Genomic DNA, 14,558 nt, shown 5'->3' on the forward strand with positions numbered 1-14,558 from the left:
CTCCCTATTTTACAATCTTATAAAGCATATTTTGTTCTCCAGAATGAAAAGTCAAAGAGGCGTTGGCCAGCCGAGCTAGTCCTACGGTCTGGCACTCCTCTGTGCTTCTTTCCACCTTCCTCTCCCTCTATGAAATTCAATCAGGACTCAGTCTCCTACGTGAACTTCACATGATAGTCTCACGCTTGCCCCGTTGGCATTTTTTAATATCATTAAAGTACAGAGCAGAGTGGAGAGCAAGAGACCCTATAAAAAAAAAATGGCCCAGTTATTTAAATACACCGCTAACGTTCTCACGCTTTACGCTGCGTAAAGCAAAAATCCTTCAGTATGGATTAGCCGATGGCGTTCAGAAAATTCATCTCACTGCTAAAAGGAGCTCATTCCAACAACATATTGGAAAGGAGCAGAATCAAGGTAATACACAGGTGATCCACTTTTCAACAAGGTCTTGAAAGTTAACCGATTACCACGCCTCTTTTTTAAACATTGGAGAGCACCAAGGTTAAAACTCATACCAGGAGTGGGGTTCGAACCCACGCGGATACTTATCCATTGGATCTTAAGTCCAACGCCTTAACCACTCGGCCATCCCGGTGTTTAAAACAAGCAAGAGTGCATACAATTGTGGGTGAAAGTACACAATATGTGCTCGGACATGAGTCGAGTTGCCAATCGGGCACTAATGCTGATGGTACTTTTCTTGTAGCTCTCCCTATTTTACAATCTTATAAAGCATATTTTGTTCTCCAGAATGAAAAGTCAAAGAGGCGTTGGCCAGCCGAGCTAGTCCTGCGGTCTGGCACTCCTCTGTGCTTCTTTCCACCTTCCTCTCCCTCTATGAAAACCAATCAGGACTCAGTCTCCTACGTGAACTTCACATGATAGTCTCACGCTTGCCCCGTTGGCATTTTTTAATATCATTAAAGTACAGAGCAGAGTGGAGAGCAAGAGCCCCTATAAAAAAAAATGGCCCAGTTATTTAAATACACCGCTAACGTCCTCACGCTTTACGCTGCGTAAAGCAAAAAACCTTCAGTATGGATTAGCCGATGGCGTTCAGAAAATTCATCTCACTGCTAAAAGGAGCTCATTCCAACAACATATTGGAAAGGAGCAGAATCAAGGTAATACACAGGTGATCCACTTTTCAACAAGGTCTTGAAAGTTAACCGATTACCACGCCTCTTTTTTAAACATTGGAGAGCACCAAGGTTAAAACTCATACCAGGAGTGGGGTTCGAACCCACGCGGATACTTATCCATTGGATCTTAAGTCCAACGCCTTAACCACTCGGCCATCCTGGTGTTTAAAACAAGCCAGAGTGCATACAATTGTGGGTGAAAGTACACAATATGTGCTCGGACATGAGTCGAGTTGCCAATCGGGCACTAATGCTGATGGTACTTTTCTTGTAGCTCTCCCTATTTTACAATCTTATAAAGCATATTTTGTTCTCCAGAATGAAAAGTCAAAGAGGCGTTGGCCAGCCGAGCTAGTCCTACGGTCTGGCACTCCTCTGTGCTTCTTTCCACCTTCCTCTCCCTCTATGAAATTCAATCAGGACTCAGTCTCCTACGTGAACTTCACATGATAGTCTCACGCTTGCCCCGTTGGCATTTTTTAATATCATTAAAGTACAGAGCAGAGTGGAGAGCAAGAGCCCCTATAAAAAAAAATGGCCCAGTTATTTAAATACACCGCTAACGTTCTCACGCTTTACGCTGCGTAAAGCAAAAATCCTTCAGTATGGATTAGCCGATGGCGTTCAGAAAATTCATCTCACTGCTAAAAGGAGCTCATTCCAACAACATATTGGAAAGGAGCAGAATCAAGGTAATACACAGGTGATCCACTTTTCAACAAGGTCTTGAAAGTTAACCGATTACCACGCCTCTTTTTTAAACATTGGAGAGCACCAAGGTTAAAACTCATACCAGGAGTGGGGTTCGAACCCACGCGGATACTTATCCATTGGATCTTAAGTCCAACGCCTTAACCACTCGGCCATCCTGGTGTTTAAAACAAGCTCAGAGTGCATACAATTGTGGGTGAAAGTACACAATATGTGCTCGGACATGAGTCGAGTTGCCAATCGGGCACTAATGCTGATGGTACTTTTCTTGTAGCTCTCCCTATTTTACAATCTTATAAAGCATATTTTGTTCTCCAGAATGAAAAGTCAAAGAGGCGTTGGCCAGCCGAGCTAGTCCTGCGGTCTGGCACTCCTCTGTGCTTCTTTCCACCTTCCTCTCCCTCTATGAAATCCAATCAGGACTCAGTCTTCCTACGTGAACTTCACATGATAGTCTCACGCTTGCCCCGTTGGCATTTTTTAATATCATTAAAGTACAGAGCAGAGTGGAGAGCAAGAGCCCCTATAAAAAAAAATGGCCCAGTTATTTAAATACACCGCTAACGTCCTCACGCTTTACGCTGCGTAAAGCAAAAAACCTTCAGTATGGATTAGCCGATGGCGTTCAGAAAATTCATCTCACTGCTAAAGGAGCTCATTCCAACAACATATTGGAAAGGAGAAGAATCAAGGTAATACACAGGTGATCCACTTTTCAACAAGGTCTTGAAAGTTAACCGATTACCACGCCTCTTTTTTAAACATTGGAGAGCACCAAGGTTAAAACTCATACCAGGAGTGGGGTTCGAACCCACGCGGATACTTATCCATTGGATCTTAAGTCCAACGCCTTAACCACTCGGCCATCCTGGTGTTTAAAACAAGCTAAGAGTGCATACAATTGTGGGTGAAAGTACACAATATGTGCTCGGACATGAGTCGAGTTGCCAATCGGGCACTAATGCTGATGGTACTTTTCTTGTAGCTCTCCCTATTTTACAATCTTATAAAGCATATTTTGTTCTCCAGAATGAAAAGTCAAAGAGGCGTTGGCCAGCCGAGCTAGTCCTACGGTCTGGCACTCCTCTGTGCTTCTTTCCACCTTCCTCTCCCTCTATGAAATCAATCAGGACTCAGTCTCCTACGTGAACTTCACATGATAGTCTCACGCTTGCCCCGTTGGCATTTTTTAATATCATTAAAGTACAGAGCAGAGTGGAGAGCAAGAGCCCCTATAAAAAAAAATGGCCCAGTTATTTAAATACACCGCTAACGTCCTCACGCTTTACGCTGCGTAAAGCAAAAAAACCTTCAGTATGGATTAGCCGATGGCGTTCAGAAAATTCATCTCACTGCTAAAAGGAGCTCATTCCAACAACATATTGGAAAGGAGAAGAATCAAGGTAATACACAGGTGATCCACTTTTCAACAAGGTCTTGAAAGTTAACCGATTACCACGCCTCTTTTTTAAACATTGGAGAGCACCAAGGTTAAAACTCATACCAGGAGTGGGGTTCGAACCCACGCGGATACTTATCCATTGGATCTTAAGTCCAACGCCTTAACCACTCGGCCATCCTGGTGTTTAAAACAAGCTAAGAGTGCATACAATTGTCGGGTGAAAGTACACAATATGTGCTCGGACATGAGTCGAGTTGCCAATCGGGCACTAATGCTGATGGTACTTTTCTTGTAGCTCTCCCTATTTTACAATCTTATAAAGCATATTTTGTTCTCCAGAATGAAAAGTCAAAGAGGCGTTGGCCAGCCGAGCTAGTCCTGCGGTCTGGCACTCCTCTGTGCTTCTTTCCACCTTCCTCTCCCTCTATGAAAATCCAATCAGGACTCAGTCTCCTACGTGAACTTCACATGATAGTCTCACTGCTTGCCCCGTTGGCATTTTTTAATATCATTAAAGTACAGAGCAGAGTGGAGAGCAAGAGCCCCTATAAAAAAAAATGGCCCAGTTATTTAAATACACCGCTAACGTCCTCACGCTTTACGCTGCGTAAAGCAAAAAAAACTTCAGTATGGATTAGCCGATGGCGTTCAGAAAATTCATCTCACTGCTAAAAGGAGCTCATTCCAACAACATATTGGAAAGGAGAAGAATCAAGGTAATACACAGGTGATCCACTTTTCAACAAGGTCTTGAAAGTTAACCGATTACCACGCCTCTTTTTTAAACATTGGAGAGCACCAAGGTTAAAACTCTTACCAGGAGTGGGGTTCGAACCCACGCGGATACTTATCCATTGGATCTTAAGTCCAACGCCTTAACCACTCGGCCATCCTGGTGTTTAAAAAAGCTAAAGTGCATACAATTGTCGGTGAAAGTACACAATATGTGCTCGGACATGAGTCGAGTTGCCAATCGGGCACTAATGCTGATGGTACTTTTCTTGTAGCTCTCCCTATTTTACAATCTTATAAAGCATATTTTGTTCTCCAGAATGAAAAGTCAAAGAGGCGTTGGCCAGCCGAGCTAGTCCTGCGGTCTGGCACTCCTCTGTGCTTCTTTCCACCTTCCTCTCCCTCTATGAAAACCAATCAGGACTCAGTCTCCTACGTGAACTTCACATGATAGTCTCATGCTTGCCCCGTTGGCATTTTTTAATATCATTAAAGTACAGAGCAGAGTGGAGAGCAAGAGCCCCTATAAAAAAAAAATGGCCCAGTTATTTAAATACACCGCTAACGTCCTCACGCTTTACGCTGCGTAAAGCAAAAAACCTTCAGTATGGATTAGCCGATGGCGTTCAGAAAATTCATCTCACTGCTAAAAGGAGCTCATTCCAACAACATATTGGAAAGGAGCAGAATCAAGGTAATACACAGGTGATCCACTTTTCAACAAGGTCTTGAAAGTTAACCGATTACCACGCCTCTTTTTTAAACATTGGAGAGCACCAAGGTTAAAACTCATTACCAGGAGTGGGGTTCGAACCCACGCGGATACTTATCCATTGGATCTTAAGTCCAACGCCTTAACCACTCGGCCATCCTGGTGTTTAAAACAAGCTAAGAGTGCATACAATTGTCGGGTGAAAGTACACAATATGTGCTCGGACATGAGTCGAGTTGCCAATCGGGCACTAATGCTGATGGTACTTTTCTTGTAGCTCTCCCTATTTTACAATCTTATAAAGCATATTTTGTTCTCCAGAATGAAAAGTCAAAGAGGCGTTGGCCAGCCGAGCTAGTCCTGCGGTCTGGCACTCCTCTGTGCTTCTTTCCACCTTCCTCTCCCTCTATGAAAACCAATCAGGACTCAGTCTCCTACGTGAACTTCACATGATAGTCTCACTGCTTGCCCCGTTGGCATTTTTTAATATCATTAAAGTACAGAGCAGAGTGGAGAGCAAGAGCCCCTATAAAAAAAAATGGCCCAGTTATTTAAATACACCGCTAACGTCCTCACGCTTTACGCTGCGTAAAGCAAAAAACCTTCAGTATGGATTAGCCGATGGCGTTCAGAAAATTCATCTCACTGCTAAAAGGAGCTCATTCCAACAACATATTGGAAAGGAGAAGAATCAAGGTAATACACAGGTGATCCACTTTTCAACAAGGTCTTGAAAGTTAACCGATTACCACGCCTCTTTTTTAAACATTGGAGAGCACCAAGGTTAAAACTCATTACCAGGAGTGGGGTTCGAACCCACGCGGATACTTATCCATTGAATCTTAAGTCCAACGCCTTAACCACTCGGCCATCCTGGTGTTTGAAACAAGCTAAAGTGCATACAATTGTCGGTGAAAGTACACAATATGTGCTCGGACATGAGTCGAGTTGCCAATCGGGCACTAATGCTGATGGTACTTTTCTTGTAGCTCTCCCTATTTTACAATCTTATAAAGCATATTTTGTTCTCCAGAATGAAAAGTCAAAGAGGCGTTGGCCAGCCGAGCTAGTCCTGCGGTCTGGCACTCCTCTGTGCTTCTTTCCACCTTCCTCTCCCTCTATGAAAACCAATCAGGACTCAGTCTCCTACGCGAACTTCACATCATAGTCTCACGCTTGCCCCGTTGGCATTTTTTAATATCATTAAAGTACAGAGCAGAGTGGAGAGCAAGAGCCCCTATAAAAAAAAATGGCCCAGTTATTTAAATACACCGCTAACGTTCTCACGCTTTACGCTGCGTAAAGCAAAAATCCTTCAGTATGGATTATCCGATGGCGTTCAGAAAATTCATCTCACTGCTAAAAGAAGCTCATTCCAACAACATATTGGAAAGGAGCAGAATCAAGGTAATACACAGGTGATTCACTTTTCAACAAGGTCTTGAAAGTTAACCGATTACCACGCCTCTTTTTTAAACATTGGAGAGCACCAAGGTTAAAACTCATACCAGGAGTGGGTTTCGAACCCACGCGGATACTTATCCATTGGATCTTAAGTCCAACGCCTTAACCACTCGGCCATCCTGGTGTTTAAAACAAGTCAGAGTGCATACAATTGTGGGTAAAAGTACACAATATGTGCTCGGACATGAGTCGAGTTGCCAATCGGGCACTAATGCTCATGGTACTTTTCTTGTAGCTCTCCCTATTTTACAATCTTATAAAGCATATTTTGTTCTCCAGAATGAAAAGTCAAAGAGGTGTTGGCCAGCCGAGCTAGTCCTACGGTCTGGCACTCCTCTGTGCTTCTTTCCACCTTCCTCTCCCTCTATGAAATTCAATCAGGACTCAGTCTCCTACGTGAACTTCACATGATAGTCTCACGCTTGCCCCGTTGGCATTTTTTAATATCATTAAAGTACAGAGCAGAGTGGAGAGCAAGAGCCCCTATAAAAAAAAATGGCCCAGTTATTTAAATACACCGCTAACGTCCTCACGCTTTACGCTGCGTAAAGCAAAAAACCTTCAGTATGGATTAGCCGTTGGCGTTCAGAAAATTCATCTCACTGCTAAAAGGAGCTCATTCCAACAACATATTGGAAAGGAGCAGAATCAAGGTAATACACAGGTGATCCACTTTTCAACAAGGTCTTGAAAGTTAACCGATTACCACGCCTCTTTTTTAAACATTGGAGAGCACCAAGGTTAAAACTCATACCAGGAGTGGGGTTCGAACCCACGCGGATACTTATCCATTGGATCTTAAGTCCAACGCCTTAACCACTCGGCCATCCTGGTGTTTAAAACAAGCTAAGAGTGCATACAATTGTCGGGTGAAAGTACACAATATGTGCTCGGACATGAGTCGAGTTGCCAATCGGGCACTAATGCTGATGGTACTTTTCTTGTAGCTCTCCCTATTTTACAATCTTATAAAGCATATTTTGTTCTCCAGAATGAAAAGTCAAAGAGGCGTTGGCCAGCCGAGCTAGTCCTGCGGTCTGGCACTCCTCTGTGCTTCTTTCCACCTTCCTCTCCCTCTATGAAAACCAATCAGGACTCAGTCTTCTACGTGAACTTCACATGATAGTCTCACGCTTGCCCCGTTGGCATTTTTTAATATCATTAAAGTACAGAGCAGAGTGGAGAGCAAGAGCCCCTATAAAAAAAAATGGCCCAGTTATTTAAATACACCGCTAACGTCCTCACGCTTTACGCTGCGTAAAGCAAAAAACCTTCAGTATGGATTAGCCGATGGCGTTCAGAAAATTCATCTCACTGCTAAGAGGAGCTCATTCCAACAACATATTGGAAAGGAGAAGAATCAAGGTAATACACAGGTGATCCACTTTTCAACAAGGTCTTGAAAGTTAACCGATTACCACGCCTCTTTTTTAAACATTGGAGAGCACCAAGGTTAAAACTCATACCAGGAGTGGGGTTCGAACCCACGCGGATACTTATCCATTGAATCTTAAGTCCAACGCCTTAACCACTCGGCCATCCTGGTGTTTGAAACAAGCTAAAGTGCATACAATTGTCGGTGAAAGTACACAATATGTGCTCGGACATGAGTCGAGTTGCCAATCGGGCACTAATGCTGATGGTACTTTTCTTGTAGCTCTCCCTATTTTACAATCTTATAAAGCATATTTTGTTCTCCAGAATGAAAAGTCAAAGAGGCGTTGGCCAGCCGAGCTAGTCCTGCGGTCTGGCACTCCTCTGTGCTTCTTTCCACCTTCCTCTCCCTCTATGAAAACCAATCAGGACTCAGTCTCCTACGTGAACTTCACATGATAGTCTCATGCTTGCCCCGTTGGCATTTTTTAATATCATTAAAGTACAGAGCAGAGTGGAGAGCAAGAGCCCCTATAAAAAAAAATGGCCCAGTTATTTAAATACACCGCTAACGTCCTCACGCTTTACGCTGCGTAAAGCAAAAAAACTTCAGTATGGATTAGCCGATGGCGTTCAGAAAATTCATCTCACTGCTAAAAGGAGCTCATTCCAACAACATATTGGAAAGGAGAAGAATCAAGGTAATACACAGGTGATCCACTTTTCAACAAGGTCTTGAAAGTTAACCGATTACCACGCCTCTTTTTTAAACATTGGAGAGCACCAAGGTTAAAACTCTTACCAGGAGTGGGGTTCGAACCCACGCGGATACTTATCCATTGGATCTTAAGTCCAACGCCTTAACCACTCGGCCATCCTGGTGTTTAAAAAAGCTAAAGTGCATACAATTGTCGGTGAAAGTACACAATATGTGCTCGGACATGAGTCGAGTTGCCAATCGGGCACTAATGCTGATGGTACTTTTCTTGTAGCTCTCCCTATTTTACAATCTTATAAAGCATATTTTGTTCTCCAGAATGAAAAGTCAAAGAGGCGTTGGCCAGCCGAGCTAGTCCTGCGGTCTGGCACTCCTCTGTGCTTCTTTCCACCTTCCTCTCCCTCTATGAAAACCAATCAGGACTCAGTCTCCTACGTGAACTTCACATGATAGTCTCATGCTTGCCCCGTTGGCATTTTTTAATATCATTAAAGTACAGAGCAGAGTGGAGAGCAAGAGCCCCTATAAAAAAAAATGGCCCAGTTATTTAAATACACCGCTAACGTCCTCACGCTTTACGCTGCGTAAAGCAAAAGAACTTCAGTATGGATTAGCCGATGGCGTTCAGAAAATTCATCTCACTGCTAAAAGGAGCTCATTCCAACAACATATTGGAAAGGAGAAGAATCAAGGTAATACACAGGTGATCCACTTTTCAACAAGGTCTTGAAAGTTAACCGATTACCACGCCTCTTTTTTAAACATTGGAGAGCACCAAGGTTAAAACTCTTACCAGGAGTGGGGTTCGAACCCACGCGGATACTTATCCATTGGATCTTAAGTCCAACGCCTTAACCACTCGGCCATCCTGGTGTTTAAAAAAGCTAAAGTGCATACAATTGTCGGTGAAAGTACACAATATGTGCTCGGACATGAGTCGAGTTGCCAATCGGGCACTAATGCTGATGGTACTTTTCTTGTAGCTCTCCCTATTTTACAATCTTATAAAGCATATTTTGTTCTCCAGAATGAAAAGTCAAAGAGGCGTTGGCCAGCCGAGCTAGTCCTGCGGTCTGGCACTCCTCTGTGCTTCTTTCCACCTTCCTCTCCCTCTATGAAAACCAATCAGGACTCAGTCTCCTACGTGAACTTCACATGATAGTCTCATGCTTGCCCCGTTGGCATTTTTTAATATCATTAAAGTACAGAGCAGAGTGGAGAGCAAGAGCCCCTATAAAAAAAAATGGCCCAGTTATTTAAATACACCGCTAACGTCCTCACGCTTTACGCTGCGTAAAGCAAAAAAATTCAGTATGGATTAGCCGATGGCGTTCAGAAAATTCATCTCACTGCTAAAAGGAGCTCATTCCAACAACATATTGGAAAGGAGAAGAATCAAGGTAATACACAGGTGATCCACTTTTCAACAAGGTCTTGAAAGTTAACCGATTACCACGCCTCTTTTTTAAACATTGGAGAGCACCAAGGTTAAAACTCTTACCAGGAGTGGGGTTCGAACCCACGCGGATACTTATCCATTGGATCTTAAGTCCAACGCCTTAACCACTCGGCCATCCTGGTGTTTAAAAAAGCTAAAGTGCATACAATTGTCGGTGAAAGTACACAATATGTGCTCGGACATGAGTCGAGTTGCCAATCGGGCACTAATGCTGATGGTACTTTTCTTGTAGCTCTCCCTATTTTACAATCTTATAAAGCATATTTTGTTCTCCAGAATGAAAAGTCAAAGAGGCGTTGGCCAGCCGAGCTAGTCCTGCGGTCTGGCACTCCTCTGTGCTTCTTTCCACCTTCCTCTCCCTCTATGAAAACCAATCAGGACTCAGTCTCCTACGTGAACTTCACATGATAGTCTCACGCTTGCCCCGTTGGCATTTTTTAATATCATTAAAGTACAGAGCAGAGTGGAGAGCAAGAGCCCCTATAAAAAAAAATGGCCCAGTTATTTAAATACACCGCTAACGTCCTCACGCTTTACGCTGCGTAAAGCAAAAAACCTTCAGTATGGATTAGCCGATGGCGTTCAGAAAATTCATCTCACTGCTAAAAGGAGCTCATTCCAACAACATATTGGAAAGGAGCAGAATCAAGGTAATACACAGGTGATCCACTTTTCAACAAGGTCTTGAAAGTTAACCGATTACCACGCCTCTTTTTTAAACATTGGAGAGCACCAAGGTTAAAACTCATACCAGGAGTGGGGTTCGAACCCACGCGGATACTTATCCATTGGATCTTAAGTCCAACGCCTTAACCACTCGGCCATCCTGGTGTTTAAAACAAGCCAGAGTGCATACAATTGTGGGTGAAAGTACACAATATGTGCTCGGACATGAGTCGAGTTGCCAATCGGGCACTAATGCTGATGGTACTTTTCTTGTAGCTCTCCCTATTTTACAATCTTATAAAGCATATTTTGTTCTCCAGAATGAAAAGTCAAAGAGGCGTTGGCCAGCCGAGCTAGTCCTGCGGTCTGGCACTCCTCTGTGCTTCTTTCCACCTTCCTCTCCCTCTATGAAATCCAATCAGGACTCAGTCTCCTACGTGAACTTCACATGATAGTCTCACGCTTGCCCCGTTGGCATTTTTTAATATCATTAAAGTACAGAGCAGAGTGGAGAGCAAGAGCCCCTATAAAAAAAAATGGCCCAGTTATTTAAATACACCGCTAACGTCCTCACGCTTTACGCTGCGTAAAGCAAAAAACTTCAGTATGGATTAGCCGATGGCGTTCAGAAAATTCATCTCACTGCTAAAAGGAGCTCATTCCAACAACATATTGGAAAGGAGAAGAATCAAGGTAATACACAGGTGATCCACTTTTCAACAAGGTCTTGAAAGTTAACCGATTACCACGCCTCTTTTTTAAACATTGGAGAGCACCAAGGTTAAAACTCATACCAGGAGTGGGGTTCGAACCCACGCGGATACTTATCCATTGGATCTTAAGTCCAACGCCTTAACCACTCGGCCATCATGGTGTTTAAAACAAGCCAGAGTGCATACAATTGTGGGTGAAAGTACACAATATGTGCTCGGACATGAGTCGAGTTGCCAATCGGGCACTAATGCTGATGGTACTTTTCTTGTAGCTCTCCCTATTTTACAATCTTATAAAGCATATTTTGTTCTCCAGAATGAAAAGTCAAAGAGGCGTTGGCCAGCCGAGCTAGTCCTACGGTCTGGCACTCCTCTGTGCTTCTTTCCACCTTCCTCTCCCTCTATGAAATTCAATCAGGACTCAGTCTCCTACGTGAACTTCACATGATAGTCTCACGCTTGCCCCGTTGGCATTTTTTAATATCATTAAAGTACAGAGCAGAGTGGAGAGCAAGAGCCCCTATAAAAAAAAATGGCCCAGTTATTTAAATACACCGCTAACGTTCCTCACGCTTTACGCTGCGTAAAGCAAAAATCCTTCAGTATGGATTAGCCGATGGCGTTCAGAAAATTCATCTCACTGCTAAAAGGAGCTCATTCCAACAACATATTGGAAAGGAGCAGAATCAAGGTAATACACAGGTGATCCACTTTTCAACAAGGTCTTGAAAGTTAACCGATTACCACGCCTCTTTTTTAAACATTGGAGAGCACCAAGGTTAAAACTCATACCAGGAGTGGGGTTCGAACCCACGCGGATACTTATCCATTGGATCTTAAGTCCAACGCCTTAACCACTCGGCCATCCTGGTGTTTAAAACAAGCCAGAGTGCATACAATTGTGGGTGAAAGTACACAATATGTGCTCGGACATGAGTCGAGTTGCCAATCGGGCACTAATGCTGATGGTACTTTTCTTGTAGCTCTCCCTATTTTACAATCTTATAAAGCATATTTTGTTCTCCAGAATGAAAAGTCAAAGAGGCGTTGGCCAGCCGAGCTAGTCCTGCGGTCTGGCACTCCTCTGTGCTTCTTTCCACCTTCCTCTCCCTCTATGAAAATCCAATCAGGACTCAGTCTTCCTACGTGAACTTCACATGATAGTCTCACGCTTGCCCCGTTGGCATTTTTTAATATCATTAAAGTACAGAGCAGAGTGGAGAGCAAGAGCCCCTATAAAAAAAAATGGCCCAGTTATTTAAATACACCGCTAACGTCCTCACGCTTTACGCTGCGTAAAGCAAAAACCTTCAGTATGGATTAGCCGATGGCGTTCAGAAAATTCATCTCACTGCTAAAAGGAGCTCATTCCAACAACATATTGGAAAGGAGCAGAATCAAGGTAATACACAGGTGATCCACTTTTCAACAAGGTCTTGAAAGTTAACCGATTACCACGCCTCTTTTTTAAACATTGGAGAGCACCAAGGTTAAAACTCATACCAGGAGTGGGGTTCGAACCCACGCGGATACTTATCCATTGGATCTTAAGTCCAACGCCTTAACCACTCGGCCATCCCGGTGTTTAAAACAAGCAAGAGTGCATACAATTGTGGGTGAAAGTACACAATATGTGCTCGGACATGAGTCGAGTTGCCAATCAGGGCACTAATGATGATGGTACTTTTCTTGTAGCTCTCCCTATTTTACAATCTTATAAAGCATATTTTGTTCTCCAGAATGAAAAGTCAAAGAGGCGTTGGCCAGCCGAGCTAGTCCTAGCGGTCTGGCACTCCTCTGTGCTTCTTTCCACCTTCCTCTCCCTCTATGAAAATCCAATCAGGACTCAGTCTTCCTACGTGAACTTCACATGATAGTCTCACGCTTGCCCCGTTGGCATTTTTTAATATCATTAAAGTACAGAGCAGAGTGGAGAGCAAGAGCCCCTATAAAAAAAAATGGCCCAGTTATTTAAATACACCGCTAACGTTCTCACGCTTTACGCTGCGTAAAGCAAAAATCCTTCAGTATGGATTAGCCGATGGCGTTCAGAAAATTCATCTCACTGCTAAAAGGAGCTCATTCCAACAACATATTGGAAAGGAGCAGAATCAAGGTAATACACAGGTGATCCACTTTTCAACAAGGTCTTGAAAGTTAACCGATTACCACGCCTCTTTTTTAAACATTGGAGAGCACCAAGGTTAAAACTCATACCAGGAGTGGGGTTCGAACCCACGCGGATACTTATCCATTGGATCTTAAGTCCAACGCCTTAACCACTCGGCCATCCTGGTGTTTAAAACAAGCAAGAGTGCATACAATTGTGGGTGAAAGTACACAATATGTGCTCGGACATGAGTCGAGTTGCCAATCGGGCACTAATGCTGATGGTACTTTTCTTGTAGCTCTCCCTATTTTACAATCTTATAAAGCATATTTTGTTCTCCAGAATGAAAAGTCAAAGAGGCGTTGGCCAGCCGAGCTAGTCCTGCGGTCTGGCACTCCTCTGTGCTTCTTTCCACCTTCCTCTCCCTCTATGAAAATCCAATCAGGACTCAGTCTCCTACGTGAACTTCACATGATAGTCTCACGCTTGCCCCGTTGGCATTTTTTAATATCATTAAAGTACAGAGCAGAGTGGAGAGCAAGAGCCCCTATAAAAAAAAATGGCCCAGTTATTTAAATACACCGCTAACGTCCTCACGCTTTACGCTGCGTAAAGCAAAAAACCTTCAGTATGGATTAGCCGATGGCGTTCAGAAAATTCATCTCACTGCTAAAAGGAGCTCATTCCAACAACATATTGGAAAGGAGAAGAATCAAGGTAATACACAGGTGATCCACTTTTCAACAAGGTCTTGAAAGTTAACCGATTACCACGCCTCTTTTTTAAACATTGGAGAGCACCAAGGTTAAAACTCATACCAGGAGTGGGGTTCGAACCCACGCGGATACTTATCCATTGGATCTTAAGTCCAACGCCTTAACCACTCGGCCATCCTGGTGTTTAAAACAAGCAAGAGTGCATACAATTGTGGGTGAAAGTACACAATATGTGCTCGGACATGAGTCGAGTTGCCAATCGGGCACTAATGCTGATGGTACTTTTCTTGTAGCTCTCCCTATTTTACAATCTTATAAAGCATATTTTGTTCTCCAGAATGAAAAGTCAAAGAGGCGTTGGCCAGCCGAGCTAGTCCTGCGGTCTGGCACTCCTCTGTGCTTCTTTCCACCTTCCTCTCCCTCTATGAAAACCAATCAGGACTCAGTCTCCTACGTGAACATTCACATGATAGTCTCACGCTTGCCCCGTTGGCATTTTTTAATATCATTAAAGTACAGAGCAGAGTGGAGAGCAAGAGCCCCTATAAAAAAAAAATGGCCCAGTTATTTAAATACACCGCTAACGTTCTCACGCTTTACGCTGCGTAAAGCAAAAATCCTTCAGTATGGATTAGC

The 14,558-nt window shown here is 43.5% G+C and overlaps 20 non-coding genes across 20 annotated transcripts; all 20 read right to left on the reverse strand.

Annotated features, from left to right (window-relative positions):
* Nucleotides 1-515: 515 nt before the first annotated feature.
* TRNAL-UAA (transfer RNA leucine (anticodon UAA)) lies at nt 516-598 on the reverse strand. Its single transcript has one exon. It is a non-coding gene; the product is annotated as a tRNA-Leu (tRNA).
* A 627-nt stretch (nt 599-1,225) lies between these two features.
* Nucleotides 1,226-1,308, reverse strand: TRNAL-UAA (transfer RNA leucine (anticodon UAA)). Its single transcript has one exon. It is a non-coding gene; the product is annotated as a tRNA-Leu (tRNA).
* Nucleotides 1,309-1,935: 627 nt separating this feature from the next.
* On the reverse strand, nt 1,936-2,018 carry TRNAL-UAA (transfer RNA leucine (anticodon UAA)). Its single transcript has one exon. It is a non-coding gene; the product is annotated as a tRNA-Leu (tRNA).
* Nucleotides 2,019-2,646: 628 nt separating this feature from the next.
* On the reverse strand, nt 2,647-2,729 carry TRNAL-UAA (transfer RNA leucine (anticodon UAA)). Its single transcript has one exon. It is a non-coding gene; the product is annotated as a tRNA-Leu (tRNA).
* Nucleotides 2,730-3,357: 628 nt separating this feature from the next.
* On the reverse strand, nt 3,358-3,440 carry TRNAL-UAA (transfer RNA leucine (anticodon UAA)). Its single transcript has one exon. It is a non-coding gene; the product is annotated as a tRNA-Leu (tRNA).
* Nucleotides 3,441-4,072: 632 nt separating this feature from the next.
* TRNAL-UAA (transfer RNA leucine (anticodon UAA)) lies at nt 4,073-4,155 on the reverse strand. The gene has a single exon. It is a non-coding gene; the product is annotated as a tRNA-Leu (tRNA).
* A 628-nt stretch (nt 4,156-4,783) lies between these two features.
* On the reverse strand, nt 4,784-4,866 carry TRNAL-UAA (transfer RNA leucine (anticodon UAA)). The gene has a single exon. It is a non-coding gene; the product is annotated as a tRNA-Leu (tRNA).
* Nucleotides 4,867-5,497: 631 nt separating this feature from the next.
* Nucleotides 5,498-5,580, reverse strand: TRNAL-UAA (transfer RNA leucine (anticodon UAA)). Its single transcript has one exon. It is a non-coding gene; the product is annotated as a tRNA-Leu (tRNA).
* A 627-nt stretch (nt 5,581-6,207) lies between these two features.
* Nucleotides 6,208-6,290, reverse strand: TRNAL-UAA (transfer RNA leucine (anticodon UAA)). Its single transcript has one exon. It is a non-coding gene; the product is annotated as a tRNA-Leu (tRNA).
* Nucleotides 6,291-6,917: 627 nt separating this feature from the next.
* Nucleotides 6,918-7,000, reverse strand: TRNAL-UAA (transfer RNA leucine (anticodon UAA)). The gene has a single exon. It is a non-coding gene; the product is annotated as a tRNA-Leu (tRNA).
* A 629-nt stretch (nt 7,001-7,629) lies between these two features.
* Nucleotides 7,630-7,712, reverse strand: TRNAL-UAA (transfer RNA leucine (anticodon UAA)). Its single transcript has one exon. It is a non-coding gene; the product is annotated as a tRNA-Leu (tRNA).
* Nucleotides 7,713-8,339: 627 nt separating this feature from the next.
* Nucleotides 8,340-8,422, reverse strand: TRNAL-UAA (transfer RNA leucine (anticodon UAA)). Its single transcript has one exon. It is a non-coding gene; the product is annotated as a tRNA-Leu (tRNA).
* A 626-nt stretch (nt 8,423-9,048) lies between these two features.
* TRNAL-UAA (transfer RNA leucine (anticodon UAA)) lies at nt 9,049-9,131 on the reverse strand. Its single transcript has one exon. It is a non-coding gene; the product is annotated as a tRNA-Leu (tRNA).
* A 625-nt stretch (nt 9,132-9,756) lies between these two features.
* Nucleotides 9,757-9,839, reverse strand: TRNAL-UAA (transfer RNA leucine (anticodon UAA)). The gene has a single exon. It is a non-coding gene; the product is annotated as a tRNA-Leu (tRNA).
* Nucleotides 9,840-10,465: 626 nt separating this feature from the next.
* Nucleotides 10,466-10,548, reverse strand: TRNAL-UAA (transfer RNA leucine (anticodon UAA)). Its single transcript has one exon. It is a non-coding gene; the product is annotated as a tRNA-Leu (tRNA).
* Nucleotides 10,549-11,174: 626 nt separating this feature from the next.
* On the reverse strand, nt 11,175-11,257 carry TRNAL-UAA (transfer RNA leucine (anticodon UAA)). The gene has a single exon. It is a non-coding gene; the product is annotated as a tRNA-Leu (tRNA).
* A 628-nt stretch (nt 11,258-11,885) lies between these two features.
* TRNAL-UAA (transfer RNA leucine (anticodon UAA)) lies at nt 11,886-11,968 on the reverse strand. The gene has a single exon. It is a non-coding gene; the product is annotated as a tRNA-Leu (tRNA).
* Nucleotides 11,969-12,596: 628 nt separating this feature from the next.
* On the reverse strand, nt 12,597-12,679 carry TRNAL-UAA (transfer RNA leucine (anticodon UAA)). Its single transcript has one exon. It is a non-coding gene; the product is annotated as a tRNA-Leu (tRNA).
* Nucleotides 12,680-13,310: 631 nt separating this feature from the next.
* TRNAL-UAA (transfer RNA leucine (anticodon UAA)) lies at nt 13,311-13,393 on the reverse strand. Its single transcript has one exon. It is a non-coding gene; the product is annotated as a tRNA-Leu (tRNA).
* Nucleotides 13,394-14,021: 628 nt separating this feature from the next.
* TRNAL-UAA (transfer RNA leucine (anticodon UAA)) lies at nt 14,022-14,104 on the reverse strand. The gene has a single exon. It is a non-coding gene; the product is annotated as a tRNA-Leu (tRNA).
* Nucleotides 14,105-14,558: the final 454 nt, after the last annotated feature.

The sequence above is a fragment of the Dendropsophus ebraccatus genome, chromosome 10 (genome assembly GCF_027789765.1).
Source record: "Dendropsophus ebraccatus isolate aDenEbr1 chromosome 10, aDenEbr1.pat, whole genome shotgun sequence".
In the NCBI taxonomy this organism is placed as follows: domain Eukaryota; kingdom Metazoa; phylum Chordata; class Amphibia; order Anura; family Hylidae; genus Dendropsophus; species Dendropsophus ebraccatus.